The sequence below is a fragment of the Pteropus medius genome, unplaced genomic scaffold (genome assembly GCF_902729225.1).
Source record: "Pteropus medius unplaced genomic scaffold, Ma_sr-lr_union100, whole genome shotgun sequence".
NCBI lineage: Eukaryota > Metazoa > Chordata > Mammalia > Chiroptera > Pteropodidae > Pteropus > Pteropus medius.
Window position 1 is genome coordinate 21,396,007 of NW_024349802.1, and position 12,179 is coordinate 21,408,185.

Here is a 12,179-nt window from a genome sequence, read left to right on the forward strand (position 1 = left end):
ACGAGTTTCCTTTATGAGAAATGTTTGAATAGAACCTGGGTTCATGCATTTGGAAGGGTCTGTATCAGATGATCTTGAAAAGTTCTTTCCAACATTTACAGTTCTAAGAACTTAACGTTTAAGGATTTTTTCCTCAACCACATTCACAAAACATCTATGCAAACGCACGTGCACCTCAGAGTTTAGCACCTGGCATGTGCCATTTGCACAATTGAGGAGCATTTTCTGATTTGTGTCCCTCAATTTGACTGTGATATCGTCAGAGGCTACTTAGCCATCTGGCTGCTGCTACCTCCTGTCTCCTGGAATGCATGTTGCTTTTAGCTAGGTTTTTTTTTTTTTTTTTTTTTGTCTTGGGCTCATTTCATTTTCTAAACAGCTAAGCAATTTTAGTACAGATAGCAAGAGCAAGGCTGATGACAAAGCCACCCTGTTCTTAGTGAGAGCAGGAAAAAGGCTCGACTGCCTGCAAAGAATCTACTAGTGATTTTGTATCACTGAATTCATTGCTAACTAACATTGTAATTAGAGTTTAACCACAAAAGCCAAGATTTAGGAGACCATCTGGTCTGCTATTTGGAGACAGGAAGAGTACATTCCAACCTTGGGGAATGTAGTTGCTGGGGCTCCTGCAAGTGACCTTGTACTTTACCTGACTTCTTTCTGTTTCAATCTCTTCTGTGATGGATGGCAAATGCTGCACCAAAAAAAATCACAGATGTTTTCCAAGACCTTGACAGAATGGGTTCCCTCCATTCTCTGGCTTGAATCCAGCAGCGGCAGATCTATGGACATGTACTGAGGGCCTATTAAATGCAAGAGACTGTGCTAGTCCCTGTGGATTCAAAGGATATTGCATCTTTCTTTAAGGAAACTAGAGTCCAGTGGGAGGGCCAAACATACATATTTGAACAATTGAAATGAGAAGTCTGAAGAGGTCAAAGTAGAGTGACCCTAGTGATGAGAGCTCTGAAGAATGGAAGGATAGTGTGGCTTCCATCATCTATGGACACTTCATTGTAGAGACAAAAGATGGACCTTGTGGACTTGAATAGGTCAAATGAGTAGAGCCCTTGTGAGCAGAGGAAGTTGCTGAAAAGCCAAGACCCAGTCAGAGGGCCATGAGTCCATCAATTCGGGGGCATTCTCATAGGATGTTAGATTTAGCATTTTTTTTTTCCTGGTAGACAGGGAACAAAATGATCCAATTATGTATCTTCAGCATGTATATCCAGCACTTTTTTTGTAAACAGAACTTGTTCTGTTCTGTGTTATTGCCTTTGACCTTGAGTTACAAACTTGCGTTGTTTACTGTAGTTTCTTGCCATGTGCCTCTTCTACTGAGCCAAGAGTCCGCCTCCCTCTAACCCCCACCTGAGGCCCTGTGGGGCCTCGCTTTTACCTTAGGAGTCATAAGGAAAAAGTATCACCTTTCTGTAACCTGATATTTTTAATTAGCTGTTACACATCCCCTGAATTTTGTCTCTTCTGAGTTAACCATCTCCAATTCCTCTCTCTGTTTTTCAGAATATGACCCTCACCATTCTGAGTACCTCTTGTTGACATAAGCTACAGTGTGTACCAGTTTGGGCCAGTTTTACACCTTCTGGTAAGATAATTAGGGGTAGGGCTGACCTGTGTTTTTGATAGTAGCTTTCAATAAATGCAATTACTTCTCATAGGAGGAACTCGGTCTTTTGGAACTCTGTACTCTGTGGACTTCTCTGGGGCACTGATTAGAAGGGTCAGCCCTGAGACATCTGTATTGGAGAGAGCCTTGAAAAAACAGCTGCCTATTTCCTGTGCCTGTCTTCTCTCACCTCCAGTCTATTACTATAGAAAGGATGCACACACGAAGATAGCACACATCTCTATTCAGTTGGCAAAACATGAAGCCTTGCTGAACATTTACTTTATAGATGATCTTCACTGTTTTATTGGTGTTTGCTTATGAATCTATTCAGACAATTAAACCATTTGTTTATTGGAAATTATATACAACAGACTTGTGTTACAGATACAGATTCAAAGTAGAGTCTGTGTTCTCCATGCGATTATAGGCTCATAGAGATGGGCTCCGAGACGAGTGGATGCTGAAATGGGTGTAGTAGGGACACAGAGAAAAGAGATGCGAAGTGAGCGGTGCTGGGAGAGTTCGAGGGAACTTATGAGCAGGTCATAATGACTAGGTCACATGCTGTTTGCAAGCAGGCACTGTGCCTGGTTCTTCTGTTTTAGCCTCTGCTCCCAGCATAGTGCCTAATACATTACGGATGCTCACTAAATATTTATGGAATAAACTGAGTGAGCTGCTCTTCTGCCAGAGCAGTTATTCCCTGAAGTTGCATTCAACAGGTGAAAGGTTAAAGAGAAAGAACCGAAGAGGTTGCCCATAATCACTGTTTTGTTTTGTTTTGCTTTTTTTTTTTTTTGCCAAGAGAATGTAGAAAAAGCCCACCAAGTTGAATTATTCAGCACAAAAAAATGCTACCTCTCCCAATAACTTCATGTTTCGACTCATACCTTTCTCACCCCTGCTAGGACTCAGCTGGGCTTCCGCAGGCCCACCTGTTTCCCTGTTCCTCCCACTTCTCTCCCAAGAGTGGCTCTTTGTCTTCATTCCAAAGGCCTCCAACTCTCACCTCACCGGGTGGTGACCACCGTCAATATGCCAGGTCAGTACGCTAGTCAAAAGGCTCGGGCTCCAGTTACTCAGCTGTCATCTCTCCGTGGTATCTGCAAATGACACAACCACTGGGTAAATACAAATGACCCTACACAGTGCTTGCATCGTGCCTGCAAACACCCAGAGTAATTACTGAAGCGTGTGCAAAACTTTATAAGCACATTATGGCGTTAATTCTTCTGTGGGACAGCCAGGGGAGGCATCCTCATCTCATTTGCAATGAAGAAGATGTGAAGAGCTGAGGTGTCCCAATATCAGACTGTTAAGAGTGGAGACTCAAACTTAGGGCTTTAGTTTTTAGTATTACTTCTAAAATAAATTTTCCCCTGATTTTGAAAGTTTTGTTGCCCGTAGAAAATCTGGATAAAAGAAAAGTAAAATGATGACATAGAGCTGGTTGCTGTTACTGCTTGGAGTTTTTTCTGTTTTTTGTTTGTTTGTTTGTTTGTTTTTAATTCTATGCCCAGATACGTTACAATTATATACATATACACACTTTTATTGATATTGGAATCCTATTACACATACCATTTTATAACCTGCCTTTTTTTTTTTTATGAGATATAATGTCATGTGGCATATCACTTCCAGGTGATTTGCTTTTTATATATATTGCAAAATGATCACCACAATAAGTCTAGTTAACCGTCCATCACCACAGTTACAAATGTTTTTTCCTTGTGATGAAATTTTTGAAGATCTACTCTCTTAGCAACTTTCAAATATATAATACAGTGTTATCAAATATAGTCACTTATCCTCAGCACTTATTTATTTTTAATCTTCTTTGCCTGATGTAGGACAGGGCAAATTTCCCCAGTTGGGGGGAGACCAAGGCCTGCACCGAGAGAAGAGGATCCTTTGGCGGAGGGTGTAGAAAGAATTCAACATGCGCCAAAGTTAGAGTCAACAAGGAAGTTTATTAGAAAAGGGGTCACACTCCACAGACAGAGCGTGGTCTCCTCTCAGAGGTGGAGACTGCAGGACGAGGCCAGGGAGAGGGAAGGAGTAAAGAGTATGGAGACAAAGACAGCGAGAGGAACCCTGAGTGCTCGGGGAATTCAGTTTATATATCGTTTGTTAGTTCCTGTGAGCTATAGTTTAAAAGACTTTGTTAACCTGTGTCCTTTGATATGGACATACAGTGAGGAAGGGGAAGAGTATGCAGTGTGAAAAGGTAAGAACATGTGGAGTGCAAGGCCTGCTAGCAGTTCCCAGCCTTTAATCTGTGGGTTCCCCCTGCTTTTAGCCATAGGGAATAAATGATTTTATTTTGCGTAGGGCAGCCACTTAAAGACTTGTTTTTCCTGTTTCCCTTTCACAGATGTGGGGAATGGGTTGTTAGCATCCCAGTAGAAATTTTCCTTTGTTCAGCAGAGGTCGGCCTGGCCTGACTGCAGGCCCAATCAGCATATTGCAGTCTCTGAATGCAGCTTGATTTAACATTTTTAATTCTCTTGCCTCCTCCCTATATTATACCTATTTTCTCATTTCCTACCACCTGTCTCTGGCCACCATCAATCTGCTCCGTGTCTCTGAGTTTAGGTTTTGTTTTTGTTTTTGTTTTCAGATTCCACATATAAGTGAGATTAGACAGTGGTTAGTTGTCTTTCTCTGCTTGACTTATTTCACTATAACCTGCCTTTTACTTAATTAGAATATCATTCATTTATTCAGTATGCATTTATGGAACGTCTCTGTGCCGGGTGTGACCTAAGTCCAATAGGCATGTGGGGAGACTGACATTCAACAAATAATCACAGTAATAAATGCAACTTCAGAGACCGGGACAAGTCACAGGGAGGAAAAAAGAAGAAACTGGGGGGCAGGAAATAAGGAGACCTAATTTAGATTGAGGGGTCAGGGAATAGCTTTCTGGGGAAGTGGCACTTGGTACCAGGTCCTCTAGGATAAGGAAGACTTTGTCAGAAAAAGAGTGGGGGCAGATTGCAGGCAGCGTCCAATCAGAGTGATATGAGTGAAGGCCCAAAGCCAGCGAGTGTTTCTAGAGGGCTGTGGGGCTAGACTAAGGCCCCTGTGGCCTGTCGGGGGTAAACAAGGGGAGGCACCTGTCAGGAGGTCAAACTGGAGGGGGAGGCAGGCCCAGGTCCCCAGGGATGTGTATGGACTGGGGGTTTCATCCTAACACTAAGTGAAGGATTTTACAGGGGAGTGACAGGATCTTTAGTGTAAAAAGACCACAGAGGCCGAATTAGGGAGTGTGGATAGGGGAGAGGGAAGAAGGAGTTTATCATTAAGTAAATTGTAACACAATTTTTAAAGGCAACAAACTGCGCCATTTTCTCCATATGCCTTAATTTAAAAAGTTTCTTCATTTGGTGTTATTGTTTATAACGCTTAAAGCAATGAATGTCCCTACAGAAGTTACTGTGCTGAGGAGTGGCGCTTGCCTCAGATGAAATCGCTAGAGTTGAAATTGCTGGATCAGAGGGCATGCTCAGTTTTAAGGCTGTTTTTTCATAAATTAACCTCTAGAAAAGCTGTGTAAACTTCAGCTCCCCCAGGCAGAGAATAAATGTGCTGATTTTCATACATCCTTGCTTACTCTGACGCTAATTTCCATAAAATTCTGTGTCCTGATGGGCTACAAACAAGATCTCATGTTCTAATTTCCATTTCTTTATCAGCATGTGAGAACATTTTTATAAGCGTATTTATTTGTTGTTTATAGTTCTTGAATTGTTCCTGGCCCCTCGTATTTACATCTCTGGACCAGGGCTTTTCCCAGTATGCCTCACACCTCTTCAGGACATCTTCTACAGAAGAGTTCACAAGATTTCCTTGGCAGGCTGGCTCTCCGTCCAGGGATGCCATCTTCAAGATTCAAAGGTGATGACAGACAAAAGTGACCATCCTATGACCAGGAGACCCAGCTATTTTTATCACAGAGATTGATAAAAAAAGGAAAAAAATAAATAAAAAGACCCTAGAGATAGAGGTACTCTTCCTTCTGCTGATATATAACTGGAGGCTTTAAACATTCCACTGTTCAGAATGTGCTGCCCAATGGAAATGTGACGTGAGCCACATAGGCAATTTAAAATTATCTAGTGCCATCTACGGCCACGCCACGCTGAACATTCTGGATCTCATCTGATCTCAGAAGCTAAGCAGGGTCAGTCCTGGTTAGTACTTGGATGGAAGACCACCTAGGCATACCAGGTGCTGTAGGCATTAAAAATAATAATAAAATAAAATAATCTAGTGCCACAATAAAAAAAAGAAAACTGATGAAATTAACATTATACTTCACCCAATATATTCAAAATATATCAACATGTAGTCAATATAAAAATTATGAATGCGATATTTTATATTCTTTTTTTTCATACTGTGTCTTTGAAATTCAGTGTACATTTTACATTTATAGCACCTCTTAGATTGGGCTAGCTACATTTCAAGTTCTCAACAGTTGTAACCTTGCCGGTGACTTTCATATCGGACAGCATGAGTTGGGATGGTAAGAGGAAGGCCTGATGCTAATATTCATAGCTTCACATGGTTATTTTAGCGTCGGTGAAGAGTTTAGTGTTTAGTGAGCAAGCACCCACTAAAGGTACTGAAGGGAGAGGTTTCTTGATCGAGGTCACATGGCTGAGGGGCGGTCTTTGAGGAACTGGACCCACGTCTCTGTCCTCCCAGGACAGCTCCTTCTATTTCAGGACTATTGCGAGGTCATAAAGTGCAGGCCATGTAGTAAGCTCACTAGATGGTGAAGCTGGCATCATGGTGCTTCTACCTCATGCAACACAGGAGTTACATTGATTGTTTTTTTGTCGTTTTTTTTTTAAGTTTTGACCCCAGAAAGCAGAGGAAAGGTGAGCAGAGAGGGGATTTTCTTGGAAAGGATTTACTGTCCTATCCACCTGAGCCTTTGAATGTTTGCCTTAAAGATATTTCTGCTCTTCAAGGCAAATGGATTCTGTTTCACCTTTACGGACATTCATCTTCGCTGTCACTGTGACTGAGGATTACGGTGAGTGGCCAGCAGATGGGGCCAGAGACAGTTGGTAACCATGGAAAATGCTAACTGTCCAAGGCTTCCCACAGCTGAGACCACTGGCTGCAGATCAGCATTTGGGGTTCAGATACAGATTTGGTAGGAGACTGGACATGGAAATCTTCATTCTTTAAATATGGAAAATGGACAATTGGGAAGTTCATTCTTATTGTTTAAAATCGCAGAAACATGCTTTTCACTTTAATAAATATTTATCAAAAGCCAATTCCACACTTGGCCAGGGGAAAAAAAAAAAAAAAGAACAAAAACAGAAAATCTGCAAGGAGATAATTTTGAGGGCTTGATATTAAAAATATTCTATTAATAAGTTTTATATTGATTACATGTTGATATGATAATACCAGAGTGAAAAATAATAGAGTTCAAAGAAAAGTGGTAGAAGTATTTTGTAGAAGGAAAGACAAAAAATAGGATTAACTAATATTGGTCCCTAAGGATAACTGCAGGGTAGGGACAGGAGGACTTTAGTGAGTGGTGGGAGGTGCAGATGGGAGATTCTCAACTGCCGGGCATGCGAGGGTCAAGGAAACTTGGATCTGAGATGGGAAGAGACCACACATATTTTGCAGTCCAACCCCACCTTTCACACCTGATGCTCAAGCCTCTTCTCAGAATTCCTCCTGTGAAGATGTTTATGGTGTGAGAGAAGAGCCTGTTTGGGACTGCTTAAGAAAAATCCACTTCAGCAGGTTTCGTTAACTCAGGATATTAGCAAGTATCCCCCGGGCTGAATCTTGTCGACCGATGAATATTGTGTGGCTTGTGCCAAGTTTAAAAAATTTCTAAATTAGTTGTTAATATGTAAAGATCTGGATTTATTGCCAAAACTTTTAGGTTTCTAACTAGAGCTGAGTAGTGGCTTCTCTGCTTGCTTGGTGTTCAGTTCCCTCCCTGACCTTGTGGGCATTTGAGTTTGCAACTGTTAGCTTGTAGGAGGTGAGCTGACCTCCACTCTCTTAGAGTTTTTTGAACTGGGCTTAAGAATTAAATCGACATAAGACAGTTGAACAGGAGAAAAGCATACAAATGTATTTAATAGTTTTATGTGACAAGGGATCCCTAAGAATTATTTTAATAAGGTCTGTTGATGCAGAAGTCTTTTGGCTATGGCTCCCCTGGAAGAATGTTTTTTTAATCCTGGTACAAGATGGGCATCTTTCATATGGATGTTTTTAATCTCCTGTTTCCAGGAAGAAAAGGGGAAATCGGAATGCCCTTCTTGCACCTGCTTTTAAAAGTGCCTTTGGCTCAAAATAATCCTTCTGCCAAAGTGTCATATTTTGGGATAACATATTCTCTCACTCTTCATCATGCTAAGATTTCTCTGTGAGCATAGCATTTAAGAGAGTATACTCTTTTAAGTATATACAAGTATAAATATGTATTTGTCCAAACTAGAGCCCCCCAAAAATCAAGTCTTAGAGATTGCACAAATACCTATGAAACCATCCTCCAAATGCAGAACTTGGTGGAGAAAATTTGCAGCATGAGGGAAGCAGAGTGAAGTGGCAGAGACTCAGAGGAAAGTTTTTCTCTTGAAATAAACCTCCCAATGAATAGAAGCAAAATTGAGAAGATAACTTATTCTGAATAAGAAAAACAGAGGGATATCACTTCTTAAAATGTCTGGAATGAAAAGAACATACAAAGAAATGAAAATCCCAACCTGAATTGTTGATTAGAAGCAGGGAATGTAGAGTCTACACTGTAGAAAATTTCATCAGGAATAGGGGATAAATTTTAGAAAGTCCTCCACAGTGCAGAAAAATGTGGTAAAGATGAAAAGAGGGGGGAGGTATAGAAGCCAGAGATGACAAGTGTAACCTAGAAATAATTAGAGTTTTTAAAGAAAAATACAGAGCAAACAGATTATAAGCAATGATTGAAGGAACAATAGAGGGAAACTTTTCAAAACTAAAAAAACACACTTGGATGGAAATTGAATGTTTTTCAGGGTTTTCAGGCAAACCTTAAATAGAATCTATGTCAAGACAAACCCCGGTGAAGATTTTAAATTCAGGGACAAGTTTTCAACCAAATTAGAGAGAACAGAAGAAGAGAGGTTATTTTAAAAGGACATAAATCAAGTTAGTGTTGGTTTTAAAAATTTAATAAGTAAGTCAGAAGAACATGAATAAGACCTGCAGAGTTTCCAGGAGAACTCAACTGTGACCCTAGAATTTTATATTGAAAGAAACTGGTATTCTTTGACCAAGGGATCCAAAGAAAATACAAAAGTCTCAGAAAATATACCTGCCAAATGACTCCATTTATGCAAAGTAACTCTAAATGTTTCTTATCACAAAGAGTTAAACCAGAAACAAGGTAACAAATGAGAAAATTGCAGAGGAGGAAAAAATAATAGCCGCAAAGCAGCTGGCTAAAGAACTAGCTAAGTGAACAAAAATACTATCAAGGGAAAAAAAGTGGCCAAGCCCATTATTGTCACCTATCAATAGGAAGCTATTTAAGCCATGTACATGCCTTATAGCGCAGAGGGAAGATCTGAGTATTCACAACAATTTTTTTTCATAAAGTGACTTTTACTACTGTTGAAACAATCAGCCTAGTAGCAGCCCCGGGAACAAGGCCCATATGTGATTTTTTATCTAAGATTCCAAGTAAAACATCCAAAGTTGGCAGTGAAAGAAAACACTAAAGAGACTCATTCTAGGACTTTGTCCTCTTGGTGATTCTTATTTTAGGATGGACTCTTCTGCCTTACAAGAACTGCTCATCACCAGTCTACTAATCTAGGTTAGATGAAGATGGCTCCCATTACCTTTGGCTGAATTAAATCAGAAGACTCAAGAACTGCGATTTTATTTATTTATTTAAAAATCTTTCTTGCCGCCATAAAAAGTAGTAATCGTATGGAGCCAGAAATGTGCATTGTGTTCAGCTTGTGTTAAGGTACATGTTTCCACTGGGCATTGGACTGTAAATTTCCACACTGGAACTTGAGTAGGGACCACTGCACTGAATATTTCCATGGTGGAAGTCGCCTGGTTCGGTGGGTTTTTCGTTTTCCTTTGACTCGTGAATGCTAATGGCTTCTCTTGTGCTTTGGAGACTTTAATGCTTTTCTAACATCGGACAGTGGTTTCTCCTTTCTTTTCTTTTCCTTTTTTTTTTTTTTTAAAAAAGCAGAACACAAATACATCTATTTCAAACAATTCTTTAAATTGATTTTCTTTTTGCTAGTTGCAAAAAAAAATCACAGAATCCTAGCCAGTTAGCCTTGGAAGAGATCTCAGGAGCCGATCAACTTTAGTCCCCCAGCTATAGGGCAGAAATCTCCTCTAGAATATCTGGACCATTCTTGTTCATCTGCAGTGCCAGGGAACTCACTACCTCAGAGTGGGGCTGCTCACTTCTGGGACCTTTCTACCGGTCCTTGGAGGTCAGCGACCCCGGCTTCCTCAGTGTGGTCTTCTGATCTGAAAGGGGCAGCTTTGTTCTCCCAGGTAATGGCATGACTGTCCCCGTGCCTTTTATAATAAAGGACTCTTTTTTTTGTTTTTTTTTATTACAACTGTATTCAGGTGACTTTGATAAGTATGCAGTTTGAATGCACATGACAAACTAAATTTTTATTTATTTTTTTTTTTGTGATGATTTCTGCTTGGATAATAACTGCGCTGCAGGCAGGTCTTAGCTTACAAACTGAAAAATATATGGTGAGACCCAGAGGATCCATGGATGAATCCATGGGTAAGACCTCATTCTAGAAGCTGCCCTCCTCCCCCAAAAGAGTTTGGTTCTGGAGTCAAATTGCCTGGGTTAAATCCTGCCCCTTAATAGTTCTGTGACCTTGGCAAGGACCTACCTCACAGACTTGTTAGGTGGAGTAAGCAAGGTAATATATGTAAAATGCTTAGCATAATTCCTGGTACATATGCAGAACACAATAATCGTTAGCTGTTTTTAGTGCTGCTGTTACTACGACTACATGTCAATACCTAAAATTCTGTCACCAGGCCATACTTTCTGTGCAGAGGTTCTGATTCAGTCGATTCAGCCTGGGGTGAGAAAAATTGACTTTTTAGCAAACTCGCTGGGTGATTCTGATGTAAGTGTTTCTCAGACCACATTTTGAGAAAGGCTGCATTGGAGAAATCCCTTGCTTTTGGGATGTGTGGGTTTTAGGGCCTTAGGATAGCCACCAGCCAGCATAAGCACCTTTGCAAAGGGGCTATCCCTCGTCAGTTCGTGAGCAAGTATTCATTCAGTAATCGGTTTTGGAGAACCTGCAGTTCACAGTGCACTGTGCTTTGGCAGGTGAAATAGAAACGAGAACATGATTGCTCCCCTTGGAGAGCTCAGAGCCCACTGGAAGAGAAAACAAGGTTAACATGGGCACCACCGGTGGCATCCCCGATTTCAGGTGATATGTGAAAAAAAGTTTCAAAATGTTAAATGTTATTTATGTAAGCCGCTTCTTTTTAAAAATTTTTTAAATTTTAATTTTTTCAATTATAATTGACATTCAATATTATATTAGTTTCACATGTATAGCGTATGGTTTAGACATTTACATAACTTGCAAAATGATCCCTTTGATAAGTCTAGTATCTACCTGGCACCATTCATGGTTCTTACAATATTATTCTCTTTTTGATATGAGATACTTACTGGTTTTCCATTTAGAGTAGTAATATACAGTTTATTAGTAAGGTAAAACTATTTCACTTATAAAAGTTGATCTAAACAAATCTACTAAGTTAGCAGAAGTGGTAGACCGAGTGAAAATCTTGACAGTGGTGCATGAATATCTGAAGTTTAGGAAATGCTGCATTTCGGATAGATGAGCAGTACTGCTATACCCAGTGTGCTTCACTGAAGAGAGGAGGGGTCAGTGAACTCACCTCCGGAGGGCAGGCAGCTTTTCACGCTGGAGGCACTAGTCTTTCTTCTTCTTCCCCCATTCATAATATATATTTACCATGGCAAGAATACGCATCTGTAAGGAGTGCTCATTCACGCTCTGTGCTTTACAGACCTTATTTAATTCTCATAATAACTCCATTATGCAGATGAGGAAATCAAGGTCACAAAGCCCTTAAGAAGGAGGATTTGAAGGCAGGCAGCCCACTCTGAATTTCAGCTTTAAACCAACATTCCAACACCTTGACCTAGTAAGTGATGCACGACAGGGCAAATTCCCCCAGTGGGGGAGACAGGGTGGGGGACGGGGGTGGGATGGAGGCTGGAGACCAAGCCCTGTACCAAGAGAAGAGAGTCCTTTGGCGGAGAGTGTGGAAAGAATTCAACGCACATGCCAAAGTTAGAGTCAACAGGAAAGTTTATTAGAAAAGGGGTAACATTCCACTGTGGTCTCCTCTCAGAGGCAGAGAATGAGAGGGACGTTGCAAGAGACAGAGAGAGACAGAATAAAGGCACTGAGAGGGACCCTGAGTGTTCAGGGAATTCGGTTTGCATGTCATTCTC

The 12,179-nt window shown here is 40.7% G+C and overlaps 1 protein-coding gene and 1 pseudogene across 6 annotated transcripts in view; both read left to right on the forward strand.

Moving 5' to 3' along the window:
- Positions 1–12,179, forward strand: part of SGCD (sarcoglycan delta) — a 1,323,040-nt gene that overhangs the window by 100,026 nt on the left and 1,210,835 nt on the right. For 5 of the 6 annotated variants that reach the window (XM_039836682.1, XM_039836683.1, XM_039836688.1 and 2 more), the window contains 2 exons: positions 1,528–1,609; positions 2,542–2,675. The gene's annotated coding sequence lies outside the window, so the exon portion shown is untranslated. The remainder of the gene's footprint in view (positions 1–1,527; positions 1,610–2,541; positions 2,676–12,179) is intronic. The other variant, XM_039836678.1, reaches the window with a different exon arrangement.
- LOC120581826 (uncharacterized) lies at positions 5,763–5,881 on the forward strand (annotated as a pseudogene).